Source organism: Felis catus, chromosome B3 (genome assembly GCF_018350175.1).
Source record: "Felis catus isolate Fca126 chromosome B3, F.catus_Fca126_mat1.0, whole genome shotgun sequence".
NCBI lineage: Eukaryota > Metazoa > Chordata > Mammalia > Carnivora > Felidae > Felis > Felis catus.
In genome coordinates, this window is record NC_058373.1 from 23,866,940 (window position 1) to 23,882,038 (window position 15,099).

The window sequence follows — 15,099 nt, forward strand, 5'->3', positions numbered from 1 at the left end:
TAGATTAATGTTTAATTGGTGTGTATTTGAAATGCAGATAGAAGTACTAGCATATGGAATGTGCTTTGTGTTAAGGTGTCTCTACCTCTGAAAACCTCCTGAAAGGCTTCCTGAAGTTTGTACTGTCCAAACTAAAATAAGGAGGGAGAGAAAAGTCCTAGGCTAGATGCAAGAGTCTGACCTGAGATTCAGATGTGACAGGACCATGGAGGAATGGGGACTGTTTCTTGTCTTGAATGTGAAGTAGGGAGTGTTTTGAGGACAGTATTGGGAAGAGAGAGAAGTCATGAAACATCTCAAGGAGAGTGACCTATACCAAGTTATTTGGATTGGAGGTTGCTTTGCTCCCATACTTGAACATGTGGCTTGTTCGGTGCAAGGGAAACTTCAAACAGGAGAGCTTTCAGACCAATGGAATCTGAAAAGTTGCCCCCAAATAAGGTGAAGTATGAGAAGGTTCCTCCTGCTTTTAGGAAAAGTGAACTGTAGATGTTCATTCTTTGTGTTGGTTATATTATTTCTCCATTTTGCAGCCTTCCTGCTTCTTCTGACTGAAAATGTCCGTGACTATCTTGTGAATTGTGTAATAATGAGTCAGTATCCTCCTAAAACATATAATTATTTATATTCTGTTATTTTTTGCTTAAAACTTGTCTCTAAGAATCAGGGATAGCTTAACAAGCCCTTTGTCATCAAGGCCAATCTTGATGACATATTAACTTTCAGGGAGCCCAGATTCCTGATATCTGGTAAAAACGGTGAGAGGGTTAGAAACCAGAATCTCAGTGGAAACAGTCAGATTTGAGTGTAGCATAAGTTTGGATCAATGGATTAGTGACAATTAAGGCCAGGGGAGTAGGGACCAAAACAACTTTAGTTAGTATTAATAATCAATAGAATTTTTTTTTTCAGAATTGTTGATAGAAAAAATAAATGTTTTACCAGTCACTTATAAAGTAAAATCCAAAATAATGTCCCTGGAAATGTATAACAGAGTGACATTTTTTCGTACTTTAAAATTTGCATCTGGACTTGATTTTCATGAATCTCCTAACTTTCTAATTTGTCATAATGCTTTGTACTATCTGTGTGTGTGTGGTCAAATGTATATAAGATAAAATTTACCATCTGAATCACTTTTAAGTATATAGCTCAGTAGCATTAAATGTTACATTGCTCGGCAATCATCAACCATACATCTCCAGAACTCTTCATCTTGCAAAACTAAAACTCTGTACCCATTAAACAATAATTCTCCTTCCTGTCTATCCTGAGCCCCTGGAAATGAGTATTTTATTTTTCTGTCTTTATAAATTTGACTACTCTGGATACTTCATATAAGTGGAATCATACAACATTGTCCCTTGCTATCTGGCATATTTCACTGACATAATGTCTTCACGGTTCATCCATATTGAAGTATATGACAGAATTTTCTTCCTTTCTAAAATTAATATTCCATTGCATTTATATGCTACATATGGGTAATAGTGTTTCCTAAAAAAAATATATATATGTATACATATATATGTAATATATATATGTAATGTATATATATATGTATGTAATGTGTATATATATGTATTGTGTATATATGTAATGTGTATATATGTGTGTGTGTATGTATGTGTGTATGTGTGTATATATATATATGTATGTATATATATATATGTATATATATATGTATGTATATATATGTGTATGTATATATATATGTATGTGTATATATATATATATATGTATGTATATATATATATATGTATGTATACACACACACATGCAGTTGTCTCCCCGAAGGGCTGAGTGGAAGGCACAAGGGAGGGTGCCATTCAGGATTAGTATTTGGGATCCAAGGCCAGACAACTGTATGGGCCACTGGTCGGGTAGGCCTCAGGAATCCTCTCCGGCAGCTACAGCTGGGCCTTGAAAATAACATGGTGATGTTCCATGTTCTATGCCAAGTGATCCTGCACTGCTTCTGGATCCCAGGCACATGGTGTTGTCAGGCTTTGGTATTGGGTCCCCATGGGGAGAGAGCCTTAGCTAGGGTTAGGGTGTGTGTGTGTATGTATATATATATATATATATATATATATATATATATATATATATACACATACACATTAGGAAACACTATTACCCATAGCAGATGTACCATTATATGTTTCTTTTTTTTTAAATATGAAATTTATTGTCAAATTGGTTTCCATATAACACCCAGTGCTCATCCCAACAGGTGCCCTTCTCAATACCCATCACACACCCTCCTTCCCACCCCCCATCAACCCTCAGTTTGTTCTCAGCTTTTAAGAGTCTCTTATGCTTTGGCTCCCTCCCTCTCTAACCTCTTTTTTTTTTTTCTTTTCTTCCCCTCCCCCATGGTCTTCTGTTAAGTTTCTGAGGATCCACATAAGAGTGAAAACATATGGTATCTGTCTTTCTCTGTATGACTTATTTCACTTAGCATAACACTCTCCAGTTCCATCCACGTTGCTACAAAAGGCCATATTTCATTCTTATTGCCACGTAGTATTCCATTGTGTATATAAAGCACAATTTCTTTATCCATTCATCAGTTGATGGACATTTAGGCGCTTTCCATAATTTGGCCATTGTTGAAAGTGCTGCTATAAACATTGGGGTACAAGTACCCCTATGCCTCAGAACTCATGTATCCCTTGGGTAAATTTCTAGCAGTGCTATTGCTGGATCACAGGGTAGATATATTTTTAATTTTTGGGGGAACCTCCACACTGTTTTCCAGAGTGGCTGCACCAGTTTGCATTCACACTGACAGTGCAAGAGGTTCCTGTTTCTCCACATTCTCACCAGCATCTATAGTCTCCTGATTTGCTCATTTTAGCCACTCTGACTGGTGTGAGGTGGTATCTGAGTGTGGTTTTGATTTGTATTTCCCTGGTGAGGAGCGACATTAAGCATCTTTTCATGTGCCTGTTGGCCATCTGGATGTCTTCTTTAGAGAAGTGTCTGTTCATGTTTTCTGCCCGTTTCTTCACGGGATTATTTGTTTTTCGGGTGTGCAGTTTGGTGAGCTCTTTATAGATTTTGGATACTAGCCCTTTGTCCAAAATGTCATTTGCAAATATCTTTTCCCATTCCGTTGGTTGCCTCTTAGTTTTGTTCATGGTTTCCTTTGCTGTGCAGAAGCTTTTTATCTTCATGAGGTCCCAATAGTTCATTTTCGCTTTTAATTCCCTTGCCTTTGGGGATGTGTCAAGTAAGAAATTGCTGTGGCTGAAGTCAGAGGTTTTTTTCTGCTTTCTCCTCTAGGGTTTTGACAGTTTCCTGTCTCACATTCAGGTCCTTTATCCATTTTGAGTTTATTTTTGTGAATGGTATAAGAAAGTGGTCTAGTTTCATCCTTCTGCATGTTGCTGTCCAGTTCTCCCAGCACCATTTGTTAAAGAGACTGTCTTTTTTCCATTAGATATTCTTTCCTGCTTTGTCAAAGATTAGTTGGCCATACTTTTGTGGGTCTAATTCTGGGATTTCTGTTCTATTCCATTGGTCTATGTGTCTGTTTTTGGGCCACTACCATGCGGTCTTGATGATTACAGCTTTGTAGTAGAAGCTAAAGTCTGGGATTGTGATGCCTCCCACTTTGGTCTCCTTCAATATTACTTTGGTTATTCGGGGCCCTTTGTGGTTCCATATGAATTTTACGATTGCTTGTTCTAGCTTCAAGAAGAATGCTTGTGCAATTTTGATTGGTATTGCGTTGAATGTGTAGATTGCTTTGGGTAGTATTGACATTTTAACAATATTTATTATTTAATCCATGAGCACAGAATGTTTATCCGTTTCTTTATATTTTCTTCAATTTGCTTCATAAGCTTTCTATAGTTTTCAGCATACAGATCTCTTACAAGTTTGGTTAGGTTTATTCCTCGGTATTTTATGCTTCTTGGTGCAACTGTGAATGGGATCAGTTTCTTTGTCTTTCTGTTGCTTCATTATTAGTGTATAAGAGTGCAACCGATTTCTGTACATTAATTTTGTATCCTAGGACTTTGCTGAATTCATGTATCAGTTCTAGCAGACTTTTGGTGGAGTCTATCTGGTTTTCCATGTATAATATCATGTCATCTGCAAAAAGTGAAAGCTTGACTTCATCTTTGCCAATTTTGATGCCTTTGATTTCCTTTTGTGGTCTAATTGCTGATGCTAGCACTTCCAACACTATGTTAAACAACAGTGCTGACAGTGGACATCCCTGTCGTGTCCCTGATCTCAAGGTGAAAGCTCTGTTTTTCCCCACTGAGGATGATATTAGCTGTGGGCTGTTCAAAAATGGCTTTTATGATGTTGAAATATGTTCCTTCTATCCCGACTTTCTCGAGGGTTTTTATTAAGAAAGGATGCTGAATTTTGTCAAATGCTTTTTCTGCATCAATTGACAGAATCATATGGTTCTTTTCTTTTATTAATGTGATGTATCACATTAATTGATTTGCGAATGTTGAACCAGGCCTGCAGCCCAGGAATGAATCCCACTTGATCATGGTGTATAATTATTTTTATATGCTGTTGAATTTGATTTGCTAGTATCTTATTGAGAATTTTTGCATCCATATTCATCAGGGATATTGACCTGTAGTTCTCTTTTTTTGCTGGGTCTCTGTCTGGTTTAGGAATCAAAGTATGCTGGCTTCATAGAATGAGTCTGGAAGTTTTCCATCTCTTTCTATTTTTTGGAACAGCTTGAGAAGGATAGGTATTATCTCTGCTTTAAACGTCTGGTAGAACTCCCCTGGGAAGCCATCTGGTCCTGGAATGTTATTTGTTGGGAGATTTTTGATGAGTGATTCAACTTCTTCACTGGTTATGGGTCTGTTCAAGTTTTCTATTTCTTCCTGATTGAGTTTTGGAATTGTGTGGGTGCTTAAGAATTTGTCCATTTCTTCTAGGCTGTCCAGTTTGTTGGCATATAAGTTTTCATATTATTCCCTGATAATTGCTTGTATTTCTGAGGGATTGATTGTAATAATTCCATTTTCATTCATGATTGTATCTATTTGGGTCATCTCCCTTTTCTTTTTGAGAAGCCTGGATAGAGGTTTATCAATTTTGTTTATTTTTTCAAAAATGAACTCTTGGTTTCATTGATCTGCTCTACAGTTTTTTTTTTTTTTTTTACATTCTATATTGTTTATTTCTGCTCTGATCTTTATTATTTCTCTTCTTCTGTTGGGTTTTGTTCTGCTTCTATTTCCTTTAAGCGTGCTGTCAGATTTATTGGGATTTTTCTTGTTTCTTGCGATAGGCCTGGATTGCAATGTATTTTCCTCTCAGGACTGCCTTCACTGTATCCCAAAGCATTTGGATTGTTGTATTTTCATTTTCATTTGTTTCCATGTATTTTTTAAATTTCTTCTCTAATTGCCTGGTTGACCCATTCATTCTTTAGTAAGGTGTTCTCTCTAACATCCATGCTTTTGGAGGTTTTCCAGACTTTTTCCTGTGGTTGATTTCAAGTTTCATTGCATTGGTCTGAAAGTATGCATGGTATGATCTCAATTCTTGTATACTTATGAAGGGCTATTTTTTGACCCAGTATGTGATCTATCTTGGAGAATGTTCCATGTGCATTCGAGAAGAAACTATATTCTGTTGCTTTGGGATACAGAGTTCTTAATATATCCGCCAAGTCCATCTGATCCAATGTATCATTCAGGACCCTTGTTTCTTTATTGATCCTGTGTCTAGATGATCTATCCATTACTGTAAGTGGAGTACTAAAGTCCCCTGCAATTACCACATTCTTATCAATAAGGTTGCTTATCTTTGTGATTAATTGTTTTATATATTTTGGGGCTCGCGTATTCGGCGCATAGACATTTATAATTGTTAGTTCTTCCTGATGGATAGATCCTGTAATTATTATACAATCCGCTTCTTCATCTCCTGTTACACTCTTAAAATCTAGTTTTCTGATATAAGAATGGCTACTCCAGCTTTCTTTTGCGTTCCACTAGCATGATAGATAGTTCTCTATCCCCTCACTTTCAATCTACAGGTGCCCTCAGGTCTAAAATGAGTCTCTTTTAGACAGCAAATAGATGGGTCTTGTTTTTTTTGTTTTTTTTTTTTTCCATTCTGATACCCTATGTCTTTTGGTTGGAGCATTTAGTCCTTTACATTCAGTGTTATTATAGAAAGATATGGGTTTACAGTCATTGTGATGTCTATAGGTTTTCTTGCTTGTAGTAATGTCTTTGGTACTTTGTGTTCCTTGCAACATTTCGATCACAGAATCCCCCTTAGGATCTCTTGTAGGGCTGGTTTAGTGGTGATGAATTCCTTCAGTTTTTGTTTGCTTGGGAAGACCTTTATTGCCCCTTCTATTCTAAATGACAGACTTGCTGTATAAAGGATTCTTGGCTGCATATTTTTTCTGTTCATCGCTTTGAAGATTTCCTGCCATTCCTTTCTGGCCTGCCAAGTTTCAGTAGATAGATATGTCACTAGTCTTATCAGTCTCCCTTTATATGTTAGAGCATGTTTATCCTTAGCTGCTTTCAGAATTTTCTCTTTATCCTTGTATTTTGCCAGTTTCACTATGATGTGTCATGCAGAAGATTCATTCGAGTTATGTCTGAAGGGAGTTCTTTGTGCCTCTTGGATTTCAATGCTTTTTTCCTTCCCCGGATCAGGGAAGTTCTCAGCTATGATTTGTTCAAGTATACCTTCAGCCCCTTTCTCTCTCTTCCTCCTCTGGAATCCCTATTATATGGATATTGTTGCATTTCATTGCATCACTTAGTTCTCTAATTCTCCCCTCATACTCCTGGATTTTTCTCTTTTTCTCAGCTTCCTCTTTTTCCATGATTTTATCTTCTAATTCATCTATTCTCTCCTCTGCCTCTTCATTCCGAGCTGTGGCCACCTCCATTTTATTTTGTACTTCATTTATAGCATTTTTTAGCTCCTCATGACTGTTTTTTAGTCCCTTGATCTCTGTTGCAATAGATTCTCTGCTGTCCTCTATACTTTTTTCAAGCCCAGTGATTAACTTTATGACTATTATTCTAAATTCATGTTCCATTATATTGCTTAAGTCGTTTTTGATCAATTCATTAGCTGTCGCTACTTCCTGAAGTTTCTTTTAAGGAGATTTCTTCCGTTTCATCATTTTGTGTAGTCCCTGGGGTGGCTCCCAACTGCAGGGCACTTCCCTTGTGCTGTCTGGAGTAACTTGTGTTGGTGGGCAGGGCTGTAGTCAGATCCAATGTCTGCTCCCAGCCCACTGCTGGGGCCATAGTCAGACTGGTGTGTACCTTATCTTCCTCTCTCCCAGGGGCAGGACTCACTGTGGAGTGGTGTGGCCCCTGTCTGGGCTTCTTGCACACTGCCAGGCTTGTGGTGCTGCTTTGATGGGATCTGGCGTATTAACCAGGGTGGATCAGCAAGGTGCACAGGAGCAGGAGGTGCAGGCTTAGCTCCCTTTGCCATCTGGGTCCCCAGATGGCACCGGGAGGGAGGCAGGCAGACCCATAAGAGGGATGGATCCACAGAAGCACAGAGTTAAGTGTTTGTGTGGTGCAAGCAAGTTTGGTGAACTGGTTCCCTTTGGGGTTTTGGCTGGGGGATGGGGAGGGAGATGGCGCTGGCAAGCACCTTTGATCCTCTCCTAGCTGAGCTCTGTCTTCCAGGGCTTAACACCTCTCTTTCCTGGTGTCTTCTTGCCCTCCCGCTCTCCAAGCAGAGCTGTTGACTTATAACATTCCAGATGTTAAGTCCTGCTGGCTGTCAGAACTCACTCTGTCCGGCCCCTCCGCTTTTGCAAGCTAGACTCGGGGGATCCACCTTGCCAGGCAGGCTGCCCCTCCACTGCCCTGGCTCCCTCCCACCAGTCTGTGTAGCATGCACCGCCTCTCTGCCCTTCCTACTCCTCTTCCGTGGGCCTTTTGTCTACACTTGGCTCTGGAGAGTCCATTCTGCTAGTCTTCTAGCATTTTTCTGGGTTATTTAGGCAGGTGTGGGTGGAATCTAAGTGATCAGCAGGATGCTGTGAGCCCAGTGTCCTCCTACCCCACCATCTTCTCTCCTACACTCGAAAAACCCATTTTACATTTCTAACAGCAAAGCACAAGAGTTCTAATTTCTCTGTACCCTTAACAATACTTATCATTCTGTTTCTGTTGTTGCTGTTGAATATCATAGCCATTTTAATGGGTGTAAAGTGGTATCTCATTTTATACTGGTTTTTACTGATTGGTATATCTTCTTTGAAGATATGTCTATTCCAGTCCTTTACCCATGTCTCAATCAGGTTATTTTTGTTGTTGTTGGGTTGTAGGAATTCTTATATATTATGCAAATTAACCCCATATCAGTATATAATTTGCAAATGTTTTATCCCATTCTGTGGATTTTTTCACACTGTTGATACACAAAAGGTTTTAATTTTGGTGTATTCCCATTTAATCCAGTTTTCTGTTGATTTCTGTGCTCTTGGTGTCTTATCAAAGGAATCATTGCCAAAGCTAATGTCATGAAGCATTTACCCATGAGATTTATAATGTTAGCTTGTGGATATTCAATTTTCCCAGCACTGTGTATTGAACAGAATGTCCTCTCTCCCATTGAATGATTTTTACACTCTTGTTAAAATCATTTGACCTACATGCAAAGGTTTATTTCTAGGTTTGCTATTCAATTAGTCTATGGGTTTTGCATTTTCTAAAAAAATATATTTTTTAGGGTTTACATTTCAAAATTAGCATTCCTAATAAAGCTTGTAAGAATAAATACAGTGAGGAAGATTTTAAATCACACTATTCTGACTGGGAATCCCTGACAACTTTTGTGATATAGGCCAAGTGACTAGGATACAGATCTGTAAACCTTTTCTCTAAAGGGCCAGTTTATTAAGGACAGAGAGATTTATTTTAAGAAACTGACTTGTGGGCAAGTCCAAAGTCTACAGGTTAGGCTGGTAGACTGGAGATACAAAAGAGTTAAGTATGTTAGTTCAAAACCAGGCTGATGACAGAATTCTCTATTCCTTAGGAGACAGTGAGTCTGTTCTCTATCAAGACCCTCAACTGATTGGATGAGACCCACCCACATTAAGGAGGTTAATCCACTTTACCGAAGGTCTATTTAGATGTTGACCTCCTCTAAAAAACACCTTCATAGTTGTATCCAGGCTGGTGTTTTACCAAATGTATGAGCACTGTGGCCCAGCCAAGTTAACACATAAAATTACCATCATAAGTCCACCCCTTGTCAATTTGGCACTCATAGGTTTCCTTAAACCACACTTAATTTCCTTAAACCACACTTAATCTCCAAATAAAGATATTAACAATGTCCTACTTGTGTGTAACATGAGGTAGCTACTTTGGGTAACAGTAAAATCTCATCAGGGCACCTGGGTGGCTCAGTGGTTAAGCTTCCAACTTAGGCTCAGGTCATGATCTCACAGTTTGAGTTCAAGCCCCCACACCTTCAGGCTCTGCTGACAGCTCAGAGCCTGGAGCCTGCTTCAAATTCTGTGTCTGTCTCTCACTGCCCCTCCCCCACTCATGCTATCTCTCTCTCTCTCAAAAATGAATAAACATTAAAAAAAATACAAAAAAAAAAAAAAAAAAAACTCCTTAAGCCTTCCCCCAGGAAAGGATATAAAGATTTTGGGCAATGTTCACTTTTTCCTTGATCTCATGCAACTGAAGTACTATGATGAAAAGTTAATGATACCTAAATAAAACAAATACCCATACACCCACAGAAACATATCACAAAGAGAAAATACTTATCACTATTACAGTCCTCCTAACTATCACATGGTGACTATCATGTGGTTATAGCTGGTATTTATAACTACTTTCTTCCACTACACATTCTATATCCCCTTTGGCTTCAGCAAGCACTTCTGGTTCTTTAACTTGTGGGGTGGCCAAACCTTCATTTCTAAAGAGTCTGGACCATTAGTAATCTTTACTGGTTGTCGTAGTTTTTTATTGGCTTTCATTATAGGGTATAGTAATACTAAGAGATGTCCTAAGGGATATCCTATAGTCCAGAATGCTCTTCCTTACCTCTCTTGTGGTTAGTAGTCCAATTGCCCATTGGTAATTAGGGTCAGTTACCCACAGTTGCTTCCATATTTGTTTTGGAGACATGAGAAGCCCAGACTGGCTGGGTGCCAGTCTTCCAGTTCAGTAGAATCACTCTTGTGTCTTCCTTTTAAATATCCTTCCCTTTGGAACTAAAATCTTCAGGCCAACAAATCATAGGTCATAAAGACAGGAAGTAAAACTTTGCTAGTAAGTCACTAAGATTAATAATGAATGGTGCCACTCCCATTTCTACCCTTTAATTCCTGGGCCCATGAATTATGACTATCAGAGAAACTGTACCATATATTGAATGCTGATTCAGAGCATATACATCCTCCTGGAAAACCTAGCCCCATTCCTCTAAGATATTGCCACTACTTGGCACTGTACCTGAGTCTTTCAGTCTTACAGAGACTATTTTTACCATTCTATCAAGCCAGCAGCTTTACGATGGTGGGATGCATGGTAAAATGGGTGGAATCCATGGGAATGGCTCCATTTTTGTACTTCATTTTCTGTTGTTGGGAAGGAAAAAGTTTTCCTTGACCCCCTAGAGTCCCTGTCTGGATCTGAAAATTAAAATTATTTTTTTTCTTATTTTATTTTATTTTTAAATGTTTTATTTATTTTTGAGAGAGAGAGAGTGAGAGTGGGGGAAGTGTGAGAGGGAGACAGAGGATCAGAAGCTGGCTCTGCACTGACAACAGCGACCCATTGTGGGGTTCAAACTCAGAAACCATGAGATCATGACCTGGGCAGAAGTTGGATGCTTAAATGACTGAGCCTCCCAGGCACCCCTGAAAATTAAAATTCTAAAGGCAGATGAACAAGAGAAAATCATATAAAGTTATTTAATATAAATTTTATGCAACATGGGAGCCTTAATAAAGAAATGAAGGCCTAAAGAACAAAACAAAGATGATTATTTTTTGCCAGATTTGATGAATGATGGGCAGTTGTGGAAGAATATGATAGGTCAGAGAGTATGTGGTTAGTATAGTAAACCGGGAGAAATTTAGCAAGGTCTGTTTGTTCAGATTCTTGGCATCCATTTGTCTTTGAAAATAAGGATGCACCTTCCCTCCAGGTATAAGGGGGGTACCTCTCCCATGAGGATTTTACATCCTATTTCAGAAGAGGGGTGGGGGGAGAGCAAAGTAATTTTTTTTCTTCTGCTATTTTCTCAAACTCCATCAGTTTAAATATTCAATTAGCCAACATGACATATTTTGAAGTATCGTGGCCTGAATCCCATCAATTTTAACTATATCAAATGTGAAGTTGTAGCCAAAGGTAAATATATAAACAAATGAGCATGGTTGTTGTGATATGATAGAAAAAAAATATATATATACTTCAGTGAAGGAATACATATACTCCTAGTTCCTGGCACAGAGTTCCCTTGTTATTTTTTAATAAGAATACTAGGAACAAGTCTTGTTTTAATAGTTGGTCTTTGACCCCATCCCTGACTCTTTTTTTTTAATTTTTTTTAACGTTTATTTATTTTTGAGACAGAGAGAGACACAGCATGAATGGGGGAGGGTCAGAGAGAGGGAGACACAGACTCTGAAACAGGCTCCAGGCTCTGAGCTGTCAGCACAGAGCCCGACGCGGGGCTCGAACTCACGGACTGCGAGATTGTGACCTGAGCTGAAGTCGGCCGCTTAACTGACTGAGCCACCCAGAGGCCCCTAGCCCATCCCTGACTCTTAAAAGGGCTCTTAAAACCCTTGTAAATTCCTAAGTGATAAGAACCTTAGGAGCATCTTTTGTTCTAATGAGGCAACTCTGAGTGGGTTCCTAGATGTCTCCTGAATGAGAGCTAACTACCAGAAAGATGAAGCCATGATTAGAATTTCATATTTTTTCACTTCTCTAAATAGGTGGAATTAATTATGGAATTAATAATTGCTTATGCCTCCCTAACGACGTTTCCATAAAAATCCCCAAAGTATGGTACTCACAGAGCTTCCACGTACTTAGAGAATAATAAATCCCAACTCCATGGGGCAAATGCTCTTGCTCTTAGGACCCTCTCAGACTTTGGCCTATATATCTCCTCATCTGGTCTTCATCTGTATCCTTTTATCATATCCTTTAATAAACTGGTAAGTGTAAGTACAGTTGATCCTGAACAATATGGGGATTAGGGGTGCCGACTCCTGCACAGTTGAAAATCTATGTATAATATTTTTTAATGTTCATTTATTTTTGAGAGAGAGGGGAGAGAGAGAGAGAGAGAGAGAGAGAGAGAGAGAGAGAGAGAGAGGAAGCTGGGGAGGAGCAGGAAGAGGGAAACAGAGGATCTGAAGCAGGCTCTGCACTGATAGCAGAGAGACCAGTGAGGGGCTCGAACCCATGAGCTGTGAGATCATGACCTGAGCAGAAGTTGGATGCTCAACCAACTAAGCCACCCAGGTTCCCCTATGTATAACTTTTAATTCTCCCCAAACTTAACTGCTAATAGCCTACTGTTGACCAGAAGCCTTACAGGTAAAAATAGTTGATTCACACATATTTTTTATGTTACATGTATTATATACTATATTCTTATATTAACACTTAGTTTTTTCTCAATTTTTTGAGTATTTCTAATCTACATGGCTCACCTTCAAGTTTTTTCGAATTGTCACAAATCTCCAAAATTTTTTCCAATATATTTATTTAAAAAAATGCACATATAAGTGGACCAATACAGTTCAAATTTGTGTTGTTCAAGGGTCAACTGTAAACATTTCCCTGAGTTCTACTCTAGCACATTAATTAAACCAAAAGGCACAGAAGATCACAGGAACTTTTGATTTGTAGCCATACCAAACAGAAGTTGTGGGTAACCTGTGGCCCTGTTCCTTGCAATTGGTATCTGAAGTAGGTGACAGCAGTCTTCTGGGACTGAGCCCTTAACTATAGGATATGACACTACCTCCAGGTAGGATAGTATCAGAATTGAGTTAAATTATATAACATCCAGCTGGTGTCATGGAGAATTACTTGATGTGGAGAAAACACCCCACAAATTTGGTTACAGAAGTATCAGAAGTGAAGTGTTCTGTGTGAACATAGTGGTAGCGTGAGAGTAAAGGAGAAACACATAGGAGTGGAAAACTGGATTTTTTCCCATTCAGGAAGAAAAGACTGGGTCTTTCTATTCAGTTATGTTCTAATTGTACTTTATTTATATACTTTATTTATGAAACTTGAACTTTATATAATTTTCACGTGTCACAAAATTGCCTTTCTGATTCCCTCCCAACCATGTAAAAAAATGTACAGGCAGTAGGTGAGATTTGGTGTAGTTTGCTGACCATCTAGGGTGTTCTTACCCAAAGCCTGGATACAGTGAGAATGTGTGCAAAAGCTATGGTTGGAAGAATGTCTTTTTTGTTACTTGTGACCTGTTTGAGTATTTTCAAGAGAGTTAGGCACTTCCTTCCCCTGCTCAGCCTCTTCTAAAGCTGATCTTGGGATTTTACAAGAATGCTGTTCCCCAGATTGGGGGAGGGAGCACAGCAAAAATATCTCCTGGTCAGTTTTCCTGTGAATAGATTGTACCTGTAGTGAAAGGCTGCCACCCAGCGCCTTGAGCAATGAGCCTATAGGGGCTGTCTTGGGTTTTTGTGCAGCAAGTATGCGTTCTGTTTCGTTTTTTCATCCAGCTTTCTGCTCAGGCTTTAAGTTTGCATATATAGATTTATAAAAACTTTGAAGAGCAGAGGCACGGTGACCAGAATGCTGGGCTTGAATCTGGGTTCAAACACTTGTGAACTTTGGGTTCAAACACTTTGAACACAAGTGAACAAAGTCACTTGTGTGACTTTGGGTGTGTTTCTAGACCTCTCGGGGCCTCAGTTTCCTAAAATGTAAGAGGGATGGAAATAGGAAACAACTCATATGGTTGTTATTTGGGTTAATGATAAAGTACCTGGAAAATTACCTGATACATAGGAAGCAGAATATGTGTTTATTAAATTAATTAATTAATTAATTAATAAAAAATAGCTGCTCACATAGAATGCAGACTTCAAACCATGTAGTCTTCATAGTTCTATTGTCTTGAATTTCTGCTTCTGAATTTTAAATTTTATCATAAAAAGGACTTTAGTCTCTCTGCAATATCATTTCAAATATTGTCCACGTTCCACAAATGTCTAAGGTATTAAATCATTTTACCTCTATCTCAAATTGTTTACATCTTTTTTTAATGTTTATTTATTTTTGAGAGAGAGAGAGAGAGAAAGAGAGAGAGAGAGAGAGAGAGAAAGTGTGAGTGGGGGAGGGGCAGAGAGAAAGGGAGACAGAATCTGAAACCAGCTCCAGACTTGGAGCTCCTAGCTGTCAGCAGAGAGCCCCATTCAGGGCTTAAACTCATTAACTGTGAAATTGTGACCTGAGTTGAAGTCGGATGCTTAATCGACTGAGCCACCCAGGCACCCCTAATTGTTTACATCTTATTTTATATGTTTCCTTTGTATTTGTTTTAGTTCTGATGCTTTGGGATAAAAATTTCACTAACGTTTTAGTGGGTATGACTTTTAATACTAGCAAAAATGCTTTTTATTTAAGTCAAATGTCATATTTTAAAGACTTCTTCCACAAAAGTCCTCCTGAAGGCACAAAAGATAGACTGGAGATTGTCGAGTGGTCACACAAACGGAACTTCACAGTATCTTGTTTTATATTTAAAAATTGGCCTGATTTTATATCTTGTTCTGTACTATATTTGTATTATATTTGTTTTATCTTAAAGTTGTTTTTTTGTTTTTTGTTTGTTTGTTTGTTTTTTTACCCCCTACAAGGGACTTTTATCCAAGTAGCAGCACATCTTATTTTGAAGCCTGGGTAGGATTTTTATAGTTTCCTCAAATTCAGGAAATGCAAAACAATTTATGTTAGTCAAAACAATCACAATCTACATTTCACTTTTCTATAATCTTGCAACATAACAAACTCAAAATAGAAATCTGCTTTCAAAACAAACTTAAAACAATTTTTTTAATTTATTTTTATATAT